General features: G+C 41.7%; 1 long non-coding RNA gene across 1 annotated transcript; it reads left to right on the plus strand.

The window, feature by feature from the left end:
• Nucleotides 1-1,393: 1,393 nt before the first annotated feature.
• On the plus strand, nt 1,394-7,762 carry LOC310700258. The gene is made up of 3 exons (XR_014522541.1): nt 1,394-2,163; nt 3,986-4,257; nt 6,996-7,762. It is a non-coding gene; the product is annotated as an uncharacterized lncRNA (long non-coding RNA).
• The last annotated feature ends 6,514 nt before the right edge of the window (nt 7,763-14,276 follow it).

Below are 14,276 nucleotides of genomic sequence, written 5' to 3' on the forward strand. Positions count from 1 at the left end.
GCATTATATAAAGGAAAAATCAATGTGTAAAAATGTGTCTATTAAGTAAAATTGCATACAATTCAAATGCTGCTGAATTTACAAGAGGACTTGTTTTTCTCAATTCTCAAACTGATAACAGAAATATGGAGAACTTAAAATTGGAAAAGTGAGAACTTGAGAGAAATCAAAACCAACAGGTCTGCGCATTCCTAGGTTAGGGTAAGTCTTTAAACTTAAATTATCACTCTCATTCTTCCCTATCATTGGCTGCAACTACTTGTCTGATGTGCAAAACTTTGTTTTTGGGGGAGAAGACATGGAAGCAAAAGCCTTCTGAGCGAGCTAAGAGAGATCGGCTCAACAAGCATCTTGCTACCATGGGCCTGCTAATAACATGGAAGGATCAGAGACCTTTTTTAAAAATTCATGAAGCACACTTTTCATGTTGATCACCAGCCCCAGAAAGAAGCATTTGCTGGACTACAGCTCCTGTCTGTATTTGGCCATAGCAGCTTGGGCTGATGGGAGTTGGAGTCCCAACAACTTCTGGAGAGACACATGTTAGCCACCCCAGCTCTAATAGAATGAGGAACTGTATGAACCAATGGGTGTTGTTACCGTACAATTGGTTCCCCCCGATGCATCTGCCAAGCTGTGTTGCATGTAGTCCAGGTCAGAACACTGTCAGTTTGTAGTCCATCTCCCCACATGTCAGATCCTTCATCCACCATGATTTCTGATTATCTGGCATGGGCTATGTGTGCAGCACTTGCTACAGTGCACTTGCATAGCTGGATCAGAGCATAGCTGTCAAGTGTCCCTTATTTGAAGGGACAGTTCCTTATTCCAGCGCCATGTCCTGCTGCTGTCCCTTATTGATGGATGTTCCTTAAATGTCGCTTAAATGATGTCCCTTAAATTTCAAAGGAAGCAGCTCCTCTCCCTCCCTTCCTGCCGGCCAGGGAGGAGGGAGGCTCCAACTGTGTTGCTTGGCTGTATTGCTCACCCAATAAGAAGTCTAAGAACGACTGGGGGTGGAGCTTGCATGCCTTGTGTGTGGCTAGTTAATGCAAGCTGAGGGGTTTTTTGAATGCTGGATGCCATTTTGTTGCACGTGCTGCTGCAAACTTTGCAGTGCAAAGCCAGGCCGGGGAGCCATCTTAAGTTGAGGCTGCATAGGCCTTGTGGTGCATGTGATTCAGATTCTATTCAGTTGAACCTCTGGTTACAAAGTTGGTTGGACAGTGTTCTCGAAGCTACCAGCATGAGTTTGACCAGACTGCAGGAGGACAGGAAGACTGGAGTGCCTGGAACAGGTGAGGCTGCAGGTCCCTTATTTTGGCCGCTGGTCCCTTAATTTCAAGGCTGCTGGTCCCTTATTTTCAAATCTGTAAGATGACAGCTATGGATCAGAGTCACTGTTTGTATATGGCTTGTGGGTATTCAATATTGTTTATATTTTGTGAAGTTGGGAGTTTTGCTCTTCTTTTGGATGCTGTTCAAGGTGAATCCTTGTTTCCTGGAACAGCTGTAATAGGTTGCAGTGAGTTTAATCATTTTTAAAATTGCCATCACATTTCAAGCTGTGAGCTTGTCTGATCTTACAAGCTAAGCAGGTTTGGGGCTGCCCAACACTTGGGTGGGAGACTGACAAGAAAAGCAAAAATTGTGCAGGAACTGTGTTTAGGTATTCAGGAGCTAGATTCTGCAATCTAAATCAATACTAAACCAATAGCCTAGTGCTGCATATGAGTGAGATGTAAAATCCAAACTAAGTTGAAAGCTTCTTTTGAAGTTTTCATTAAAAAAAAGCAATACTTGATACTCTGATCTCTTCCCCCATGCTTTTTAAAATGTATTGTTTCATTTGGATTATACTTGCCTCTTATAACCAAAATGTATGATGGGGTTAAGACCATAGAGTAAGATGTCCTGCCAGACTCAGCTAGCCCTTACCTTGGGTTATCAAGCCTTTGTTCTCCCATTCCACCATGTGAATCCTACCAGGAAGGAGGCTTGGGCTGGCTGATCCAAGCCCAGACCGTGTGGCTTAAGCAAGCCATCTTTGTGTTTCCATACAAATAATTTAGAAACATTTATCACTTTTGAACCTGAGTTTTACTGCCTCCATTTTCTTACTGTTGTACAGAAAAGCATATGAATCTGACCTTTGAAGAGTTTGTAAGTAAACCATTTTTAACTTACCAAATGTCTGGTCTCTTTCTATGCTAAGGTAAGAGAGGAACTTTAGAAGCAACTTAGAAGGGGCTATTTTAAAGGTCTAACTGCCTGTATATTTCCACACTTTACTTTGCTGCATATGTCCAGACTTTAAGTCTCTGCTGGGGTTCTCTCACCAAAGAGTACTTGCCCAAAACTTGGATCTAGGCATCCAGGAATTCTCTTTTTATATACCTATTTTTCTTTTCCAACCAACAAAAGTGAACACAGTAACATTTACAGTCTGGAATATATAATTGCTTATACCAACCTGCCTTTTGCTGCACAAGTTTCTATTCACCACAGAAACTTTAATAGCAGACTTATATTGACCACTAAGGATGGTCACGAGATCTTAATGAAGTTGACTAGGAATATAGCAATCAAATTATGTGGAATTTATTGCAAATAAACACAATCAAACTTTACTTAGATCTATAAATTCAATAGAGCAATGCAACAGGAACTCGAAACTCTGCAGTTAAAAAGAACTAGCTGGTTCAAATCAATACACACTACTTATTGGCCCTTGTTGTCTCATCAGATCACCAGGTCACAATGTTTCAGTGAGAAAAGGAACTATAACTGCCAGAATATTCCTGTGGCTTTTATCTTCTGTTCCATTCCTCTAGCCCCTCTTGTCTCTAAGCCTTATGCATCATCTTGTCCCTGTGGCACTTTATTTTTGGTTCCTCTTTTTTTTAAGCTTCATGTGGCTATCACTTTTCTTTTTTTAGATTGTGCATTTCATGGCTCTATATACACTATCCCACTCCCTTTATCCCATGTCTCTTAAATGATGCCCTCCCAAATAGCATAAAGCCCATCAAAGGTTAGCATAACCGGGCACTGGTCAAAGACCACATGCCAGCCAGACCTTTGCTACTGACGCTTATGACTGGCTCTTGCTCCTTGCTGCCTGTTCACCTGCCCTCTTCAAGTGAGGAGTGATAAGAAAAATTAATGGGGGCTTCTGCTCCCATCACCCGCCTCCTTAGGGGCTTGTGGTACAGATTATGCACAAAGGGAGAGGGAAAAGAAATGGTCAGTGGCAAAGAAGAAGGAGTGCAGCTCACTGAAGACAGCTTGCTCAAGGGCCTCTGCAAACCTGAAGCATGGAGCTCAATTTAAGTTAAGTGTTGTTTGCAGCAGACTTCAACCTAGTGCCCTCTACATGTTTTAGAAAATAACTCTCATAAGTCCTGGCCAGCCTCTCCATTTCCCACATATTGCTCCAGTTTTTAGTGTTGTTTTTTTTTAACATCCCCTGCTCTTTTCCTCAAGCATCCTTGCCCACCTATCCTTCCTGCCAATTGCCTTTTCTCAAGTCCAAGCTACTCATGACATGTCTTCTCAATCAATCTGGGCTTGGGGAAGCAGCTGGGGATTTGCAGCACAGTCTTAGGCGTGTTTAGTCAAACGTAACTCCTGTTGAGTTCAAGGGCGCTCACTCCCTGACAAGGCAGTTCAGGATGGCAGTCTGAACACAGGCATTTTGGGCTCAGGAGCAAGATGTGCTTTCACGATGGTTATCAGTTCTATAGTATGGGTAATTGAGGCCAAAGTCCTTCAAGAGCAGCAGGATTGTGTTTTAAGTTCTTTGTCAGGTAGGATGAACTCCTGTGATGTCTTTCCCTATATACAGGAGAGTTAACTGCCTAGTGTGCACACTCAAATATTTACCATAAGCCTTATTGGTGATCATCTTCCCCAGCTCCATGGTACATAAATCTCATAGTGTAGAAGGCTTGAAAGGCTAATTTCTCATTTATTTACATTGCAGGACACTCAGGCTTTCTGACAGAGCATAACCTGTTATTCTAATCACCCTCCTATTCAAATCCAAATGTTGTAGTCACTCCCCCCACTACACACACTTCAAGAAGAAGAAAAAGTTATCTGCATGCAGCTTTCAGCTCCTGCTGCTAATTCCATCAGGAATGGCACCCTGGGGAAGCCTTCGATTTTCAGACTGTCTCAGCCCATTCAGGCATATCATCCAGTAGTCGATCCAAGAGGCTGGTTCCAAGTAAGGGGGTGGGAGGGAATGAGAAGGTAAGGATGCTGTCATTTTGGATGTACAGTTTGTGAAATAGCTGCCTGTTTCTTCATAGAGGATGGAAATCTGTTTTTTGCTTTTTCTCCGAGGGTGTAAAAGAAATAAGGGTTGGTTTTGCTCTCCCCACCCACTTTCCTCCCAATCACAGAGCATCTCTTCTCTTACTTGGTTTAGAAGCATCAGGCAAGCGTTTTCACAAGGCCAAGCAAGAGTGCCTAATTTCTTTGGCTGCATAGTATGTGTTACTAACATGCAGAAACTACGTGTTAGTAACACATACTATGTTTTTCCAAGTATACTGTTTAGTTTGTGAGCGTCTAAGGGCTAGGATGTGTCCTGTACTTCGTAAAGCCCCATCTCATCAATCTAATAAATAATAGTATTATTTGCTGTTCTTTGTAAAAGTGTTCACTTCTGGGTTACCTTTGTAGCTGGGCCCACTCTGGGATAGAGTGTATATGAGTAGGACCTCATGCTGAATCAAATCATTCATCCATCTAGTTCTGTAATGATCACACTGAGTGCTAATATATATGCATGCCTGTTTTGTTGCTTTGAGCTGACTTTTTTGGGTAGGCCCCTCATCTTTTTGAAGCTTTCACTCTTGAATACAGTCACCATACTTTTAGTTGTCCTCCCACCTTGTGTTAGGCAAGTTTTTTTTAGATTTTTTTTAAAGGAGCTTGCTGGGCATATGGTAGTGACAGAGCAGTGAAGTGCATGACAGACCAGATGACTGCTAAAAAGTTAGTGCATAGGAAAAAGTGTGTGTGATCAGCTCACATATGATGTTCTCTGCTTTTTACAGCACAAACCTATGCATGTCTACTCAGAAGTAAGCACTCTTGAGTTCAGTTAGGGTTATCTCCTGCATAGGACCTGAAACTCAAATTGTACTTTGTTTCTCTCTCCGCCCCCCCCCCCAAGGAAAGGCCATATGGTGCCTTTTCCAAATGTATGTTGAAAGCATTTAAATAGAATGCTGACAACGTGTTTTCATGGAAGGAAGCCCATGTGGACACTTCACCTGTCGTAGTTGCAAGCAATTGTGATACTGACTCAAAACTGATAGTGAAAACTGACATTTTATTTTTGATGAATACCATTGTTTGCTGCCAGTGAATAATCTCCTTGCAAAAAAGGGGGAACCTTCAGCTTGTATAATACAGCTGCCTTTGCTGGCTCAACCGTAAAGCTTTGGCAAAAATACAGTTGAAACAGCCCAGGCAGAACTCTATATTGCTTACTTAAAATAAGATATTTATTTGAAGCAGGGGCGCTGGAGAAACAGAATCCAGACAAACAAAAGAAGATGATTTCATAAATAGCAGATTCATAGTTACTCTCAAGGTCTTAGGCCAGAAGGAAGGGTACAAAAGATTAATAATTATATTTGCGGGAACTGAGTCCATTTTCATCAAATGTGGATTTAGCAAGCTTATTCAAAGGCAGCTGACCTCTGAACTCCATTATTCCAGAGCAGAAGTTACATAAAGGAAGTAAGAAGTAGCTCATAAATGTTTCTCCCAATAGACCTTTGGATAAACCTCACCCAGCCCCCTATTTATTGGCCACAATGTTCACAGGCCTGAGGAAAACATGGTTCCTATCCTCATGTGAACAGAAGAGCCCTAATTGCTCAGGTCAGGCAGCAATGCCATTGACTGTGCAGAAGTACTTCTTTGTTGTTTGTCCTGAATCTCCCACCTTTCAGCTTAACTGGATGAGCCTTGGTTCTAATATATTATGAGAGGGTGTAAAACTCTGTCCACTTTCTTCACACCTTGCACGATTCTGCAAAACTCTGTCACGTCCTTTAGCATACCTTTAAATCCTTTGTTTACTAACGGTCTAAGGGCCTCTATAGCTTAGTTATGTGGATGTGGAGAGTGCAAGTCCAGTCCGCCAGGCATGTTTTCCTAGAAGCGAATACATTCACAAGGGGCTAGTATGTTTAATGCATAGGCTTCCTGTGGAGTTTGCCTGGCAAACTCTGACTTACAATTGACCTCTCAAATACATGGCTGTCAGATTACTGCTTGAACCCTGGCGGTCCCACTGCACAGTTCAGTTCTCTATTCAATGGACCACAGAGGACCAAACTAGATGTGAGGCTGCAGACATGGGTGTCACTCACTGCTGCGTCCATGTAACTGGTGCTTGAGAGGGAGGAAGATTGATTGATTAAATGTGGTATGGGGAGTGCAAAGCAACTTCAAGGAGAAAAGTGCAACTGGGGGAAGGGTCCCCTTCAAGCCCTCTGTGCTGTTCTTTGAATTTTGCCCCATCCCCTTTACAGAGCATATACAGGTAGAGCACTGCTTCCATCTCATTTAGCTTCTCCTGTTATTGCCTCTTCCCATAAACACTGCATATTACTGCTACAGCCTCAAACATGAAACCAATAACTCTGCACAAGAGACCAATTTCAATACCCATTTGATGGAGAGAAATGCTGTTTAGCCGTTTTCCTGCCATGAGTGTAAGCCAGGCTGCCCTGTACACAAGAGAGGACGAGAAAGGGCACTATAATGGATTAGCTGCGAGAGGGAATAGTAGTGAAATCCTCAACTGGAAATAAAATCCTTTTTGCAGAAAGCAATGTTTTAAGCTTTTAGTTACGTGACATTTATCTAGATGTGATGCGGGCCAGCCATTCAGAATCATAGTAAAGATGACCTGCTCCAATATCCACTTTCTGCAAAATATCGTTTTCTTTTGCCTTGTCTTTCAGATCTGGAAAAGGGATTGCTGTTTGGTGTCCTGAAGGTCTCTTCAGAAAGTCCCCTCAATTTGTTTAGATGTCATTGTCACCTTTGACAGCGGTCCTTGCTCTTTGTCTTTTGACTACAAAAAGCCTTGCTAGCTTCCCTCCCCACCCCTGTTCTGCTTGTATGTGTTTTTTTAAAAAGAGGCCTCCCAAGGGCAAGTTGCTCAACTCTTCTTGGAGCAAATAATCCCACTTTTGAGTAGCATTGAGCAAATTCTCATGGGAAGAATGGGGGGGGGGGCATGATGAGGGTGTGATCACACCCCATCACAATCACATTTTCACCTGCTCATGTGATCGGGCACAGCTGTGACTTGCTAGTAATTACTTGCCTGTAGCTCAGACAAAGCTCCCAGTTTTATAACCAGCTGTTTTATTCATGTGTCCATGTTGTGCTCCTAGCTTTTTTTGGGGGGGGGGGTGTAGTTTAGAAACTGCTGCTCAGTTTTTCAGCCAGTAGGGCTTTTCAGAGGCCCTGCATCTGATGTCCCAGCTGATTAGATGTACTGTGGGTTGGGGATCCCATAATGTTAGTCGTATGGTCAAGGATTGCATTCTGCAGGGGAAAGGGATGCTGAATACAGATCGTGTCTTGGGTCCAGAAGATCCAGTCAGCAGTACTGATCAGGAGGATTCTAGAAAACTGTTGTGAAACAGTGGGTCCTACCATAACAGCCTTGCCTTTTATTTATTGGATCTTATCAATTTATAAGTGATCTGCACTGTTGAGCACCTTCAAAGGATACCAAAGTATGTAATACTGCCTGTTTGTGTGGATACAAATCTGAGTTATTGTTAAAGCAATTCAATTTTTTTAATGGTTTTCTCTTGCATCACCTTCATTAATTCATCGGCTGTTAAAAATAAAATATTGGTGTGTTTAGAACCTGAATTGCTCATCTTTGGAAAGATCATCAGTGATACTTGAGTCAAGGGCTATCCACACCTGTAATCCAATCACTTGCAGTTACTTCCATATTAAAAGCTTCTACGTGTTACTTTCATGATACAGGATCTTACAAATATCAACTTAGTGTCCATTTATAAATAGACAACAGCTCTAGCCACATCCTGCCGTCCTATCCGTCATCAAGCAAGACTACGGGTCAACTATAGATTTTGTATCAGAAGGAGAATAATTGGGGTAGCTTTGTTAGGGTATAAAAATAACAAGCTGATACTGTCACACAACCGAACCATTCTTAAATGCTGCAGTCTTTAGGACTGAATCCAATGTGGTGAGTAAGGATTCAACAGTAGGAAACTAGAACTATGTTGCTTCAACATTACAGGTGTTATTATGATTCTGATCTTTGCACTGCAGTGTGTTCATGCTTTGAGTTCTCGTAACCCCAGTCCACAGTTGCACAGCACAACAACACAGAAATGTTGGGCTGGCTGTACATGCACATGTGTATGGGCAATCATGGTGACAGAGATGCAAATGTGGATCTGAGAATGCTTTGCTGGCCACAGCAGTTTGCTTGCATATTCCCTGAAGATACATATCAGGGGATAGTCATTACCTTTGTGCCCTGGCTGTGAGTGTGAGCTTCCAGAACATCTGGATTAGAATACTTTGCTAGAAGGGCATTAATCTGATCCAGTAAAGGTTAATTTTGAAAGCCATGAGGCAGGAGGGAAGGAAGTCAATAGGCTCTAAGAGCCAAGGCGGTATAGTGGATAAAGATGATGTGAATGTATAATATTAAATGGAAAATAAATAAAAATTATATTAAAAAATAATAACCTGACCCAGTAAAGCTCTTCTCATGGATTGTGGGTATTGGGTGACGTGTGATAAGAACACAACTTTGGAATGCTTATAGATAGTATAAGACAGGAGTATTTTCCCAGCTCTGCCTAGAGAAGCTGGATATTGAACCTTGGGTTGTTTACACAAAACACATGTGCTCTGCCACTGAGCTATGACTTTCCCTTGCCTTCAAGATGTAAAAAAGAAGGCAAGCCTGGCAAATCCTGGAGAACTTTTAGTGGTTCCTCTTTACAAAATGTTCGAGAACTTCGGGCACAAGATCCATAAACATGTAATGTCTGATCCTAGGTAGACAAACAAACAAGTTATTTTAATAACTGTTAAAACAATTGTTTAATAACGGAACCTGAATAACTCAGGTCTGAAAATGTGGAGAGGGGCAATTGCCTCTGTGTCCTCACAGTTTCCAACTGAGTATTGGACTAGTATTGGTAGACAAATGTTGCCGAATTGAATTAAGGACAATGTAAGGTGCAGTACTTTTGTGTGATGGTAGTTTAATTGTATTTCTTTTCATATGCAAATTCTTAAAAAGCCTGGTGAAGCTAAGGTTGCTATCTGATATAGGAAGGGCTGTTCTGTGGTCCTATGCCAGTGTAATGTTGCTGCATGCTGATCTGATTTTGTCACATTGCAGTGGCATAGTTCTTAGCATACCCAATCTTAAATGATTATATGCCCTCAGGCTGTTTTTCTTTGGTTAGTAGCAGCACTCAAACAGAAGATATTATCAGAGTGAGTTCACATTGCTTATAAGGGCTCTGAGCCAAGCATTTTCAACCAACTTGTAGGAGTACATCCCTTTCATTAAACAAGACATTCCACAGCCCACTGGATCCCTCTGTGGTGCCATTCCTGATAGGCTCGTTTTTATGTAGTTGTGTATTATATACACATATATTCAAGCACAATGTCCTGTGTTCAAAAGGTTTCTGTTATCCCTAAATCTTTTAACTGCAAGAGGAAGAAAAGGCTGCTTTATGCAGAGATGCATGTGCAGAATCTGAAGGGAGGTATGGGATTAATGGGAAGAGATTTGTTCATACAAACCTTTATGAAAAATGGAATTGAGGCTTTGCAGGCAGTGTAAGTGGAATGGCAAGATTAGCTGTGGGCTTTCCTTGACAAGGGCTCATATTAAGAAGAGAGCTGCCATCTCTTGGTAAACAGAGGAGATGTGAGTGTGATATTAAAAGCATCTTGGGGCTGCTTCCCTCCCCCTACCAGGGACAGCAGTGCTAGTTGATTACAGGGTAGGGGTGAAGGAGAAAGCCAAAAAAAAAAAAGGTAATATCAACTGGGTCCTTATGTCTGTCTCCTCTCATAACAATGTGGGGCGGCAGGAAAGGTCTTTACCTTAAATTCTGAATGCTTTGAGTATGGAAAGTTTTGTTGTCACCACCACACACACTTTCAATTTTTAAAATGTAGCATTGCCAAAATAGACAGTATTAAATGTGATCTATAGGCTTTTAAAAAGTCACTCTATTGTTGTTTTGTTGTTGTAGTTGCTGTTGTTGACAGCATTAGCTATATGAGCGTAAGCGACAATGTAGCTGAGTATGACCAAAAAGGTCTTTCATTCCATGTTTAAATGTCCATTCTTTTAAAGATTTCTAGGAACACAGAAACATAGAAAGCTGCCTGTACTTAATCAGACCATTGCTCCATTTAACTCATTCTTGCCTACACTGACAGCAGTTCTCTAGGGCAGAGGTGGGGCTATTCATCCCCAACCCTGCAGGACAGCATGGTCAGGTGGCTGGGACAACCCAATCACTTAGCAATCATTTGATGTTGTTATGAGTCCATGGTTTCAGACAGGGAGTATTTCCCAGCCCTGCCCAGAGATGCCAGGGATTGAATCTGAGTGGGACCTTTGTCACACAAAGCACTCGCTCTGCCACTGAACTGCATCTCTTCATCCAAACAACTGTGCACAAATAGTGTTGAACTTCTTCACTTTTATTCCTAGAAGGGGCAAGGACAGAAAACCTTTTTTGTGCCTTTATAGCTGCTGAACTATCTGACATCCATTTAATTTGCAACCTAATATATGATACTCAAAATAGTCGTGAAGACCATTGCTAAAACATGTTAGTAATCTTTCCATGGGCATGTTTGCAAAGGCATGATAAAGACTGAAGCAATGTGTTCCGGAACAAGTTCTTGATAGATGGCAATATTTAAAATCCCCTCTTCCATCACTTTAATAAACATTGATCCTAGCATCTTCAACAGAAATGAATATTGTCTAGAGGTGACTACTAAATTTAAGTAAGCCTGGGAGCCCTTGACAACATGAATGGCTGCATCCCTCAGAAGTGAGACAGCAGATGTTGCATGTGTGACAGGGACACAGGCATCCCCACTGTGGCTTTTCTTTCCCCGCCCCGTAACATGGAACTACATTCCCCAGTGTGATGTTATGTGACATCATTACACCGTGAATTTTCCAGTCTCTGCCCAAGTTCATTGGCGGCGGCTGTCAGGGGTAGGAAAACTCACAGTGTAATGACTCCATACCATGTGGGGCCTGTATTTAAATTGCACAGCAGAGGAGGATAACTTGTGAGTAGTTTTCAACTACACCCCCATGGAGCATGTAAAGTCTGCTCCCACTTGTAAGACAGCTGAGATGAGGTCTTTTGCCAATCAGTTCAGTACGCACGTACAGACTGTCCTGTTTTCAGCTCTCCCCGCTGCCCTAGGGATGGAATTAAATGAGCTAATAGCTTTCTTGAGAAGTTATTCTGGACTATATCTATGTCAGACTTTAGCTTAAAGTTCCACCTTTCGGATTCATACAGGAGCTGACCTTGCAGTTCTGCTTGGAGCACTTTAATTGCCAGTTGGACCAAATTGGTTCCATATAGCCTAGTGAATCCGAGAACAGCATTGGCACAACAGCCTCTCTTAATCCTGCTCTCAGAAATGCTCTGAGAGTCTCATACCAGCAAGCTGTCTGCTCTAGAGGAAGACAATCTGAAATAAGAGAATGTATTGAGTCATTCTATCTAGTGTCCATCACTTTCCCATGAATATTTTCAGAATAGCCGCCCCCCTCAAAAAGGTGACTGCTTGCTGTATCATAGTTAATTGTAAGATTTGTTAAAGTTCTAGCAGTAGCAAACTGGTCTAGCATTATTTTCAGACCCAAATAATAATAAAGCCATATTTTTACCGATAAGACAAGAGCCAGCTTCAGAACAGTGAGGGAGAGGAATATTTATTTAAAATATTTACAGTCTCATTTGTGCATATAAAAAACAGCCACACTTAAACTATTCCATTAATCCTAACACTGAACACACACACACACACACACACACACACACACCACAATGTATCCTTACAATTACTTTAGATCTTGAGTTATGAATATGACATAGCCTGTAACTTGAATTATGCCTTTAGCTTTATTGAACATTTGGAGCAGTAAATTGTTACCCCATACCTCTATACCAGAGCTGGTCTTCACTGACAGAAGCCCACATATTTCCATAGAATCACAGAATTGTAGAGTTGGAAGAGACCACAAAAGCCATCTGGCTCAACCCTCTGCAATACAGAAATATTTTTGCCCATTGTGGGGCTCAAATCCATGACCCTGAGATTAAGAGTCTCATGCTCTTCTATGTTCTGTGGGAGGACAGGTTTGTGTGCCCAGTCGCTGATCACGACCTCCTCCAGTTTAGGTGATAACCATATACTCTTGTACATACAGTATGTATGTCCTATGCAGATATTCAGCCTAACATGCAGAAGTCAGGACCATGGATTAGCCATTTGATCTTCCCCTCCATGCATTCATTGCAACACGTGCCTAGGGTTAGAAGTACAGGTTACTATGAGCTCTACAAAACTAGCAAATATTTACTCACATATGCATACAACATACATTGACACTGGATGTTGGAGCATAAAGCGATTTTAAATTGTGGTATAGCCTTCCTCTACCCTCCTTGTTTTCCTGCGGTAATATTTTCATCATCTTCCCAGCCAGACATTTACCTAGTCAAGAAGCTTCCCTGCTTAAAGGTCAGTTATGTTGGATGCAAATATTAAGAAATATGAAGGAAATAACAGAAATAGAAATTGCATTGGAATGTATTAGAATTTTGTTAGGCTATATGGATATATGGGGGGGGGGGAATTGGGTCAGAGGTGGAATTAATATATTATTTATTAGTCACAGGCATTGGGGAAAGGAAGAGGTATCAAAAGTAACAGACTGGGAAATAACATGCTGGACTTTTGTTAAATCTGCAAACTTAACATTGGATGAAAAATGAAGAAAGAGAAGGGAAAGGAGTTAAAATTTTGAAAATTAAAAAAATGATATAAAGCCCCTGGTGTTTCCCCAGCCACTCTGGGTGTCTTCCAACAGAATATTAAAAACACGACAAAACATTGGAGGTCAGCACCAACACTTTGAATTGTGCTTGGAAACGTACTGGGAGCCAATGAAGAACTTTCAGGACTGGTGTTATATGGTCTCAGCGGCCACTCCCAATCACTAGTCTAGCTGCCGCATTCTGGATTAATTGCAGTTTCCAAGTCACCTTCAAAGGTAGCCCCATGTAGAGTGCATTGCAGTAGTCCAAGAAGGAGATAACTAGAGCATGCACCACTCTGGCAAGACAGTCTGCTGCATGCCTGGCTTGAGGTATCTGTGTTTATTCCAAATATTTCTGTGCCTGATAACTCATTTTTGTAACCATAAACCATATCTCTATATGTATCACCAAGTCTCTACATTTTTCAGATACATTGGAACAACTGTCTTTTAGATGGTCTCTAAGGAACATTAAAGATGTAGGCTGCAATTCTATACACACTTAGCTAGGATGGGAGCAAGTCCCATTGAACTCAGTGGGGCTTTCTTCTGAATAGTCTTGCGTAGGTTCACAGCTGGCCTCTAGAAGTTAAGGGAGTAAAGCCCACGACTAGCATTAGACTGCCATTCTCAGAGGACCAATTCCTTTGGATCATTTGGTTGCAGGTATTTAATCGCAGGTGCTAATTAAACACATACCAAAGAAACTCTGTAAAAATAGAAATCTCACAAGATGGGGTAGAAATTGCAAGGAAGAAATGGAGCCCTTGAATAATATTGTAACACATTATTTGTGAATATGTGAATATGAAACACAAGGCTTATTAGAGGACAGGAAATCTGAAGTGATGTTTCTCCCTGCACTCCCCAAAACTCTCTCCCCCCCACTTTAGATAAAAAAAGTGCCCATATTTTGCAAGAGATGGTAAATAATGTTTATCTGGACATACCTAGTTGTTAGCTTGACATCTATTTACTTTTTGGCTTTCTGTGAATAAGGGAAAGAAGCACAGAATCATAGAATTGTAGAGATGAAAGGGATCCTGAGAGCCAACCCCCTGCAATGCTTAAAAACCTGCAACGAAGGAGACTCCACCACCTTCAGAGGGAGTCCGTTCCACTGTCAAAC

Source organism: Podarcis liolepis (assembly GCF_965112155.1).
Source record: "Podarcis liolepis genome assembly, chromosome: 2".
NCBI lineage: Eukaryota > Metazoa > Chordata > Lepidosauria > Squamata > Lacertidae > Podarcis > Podarcis liolepis.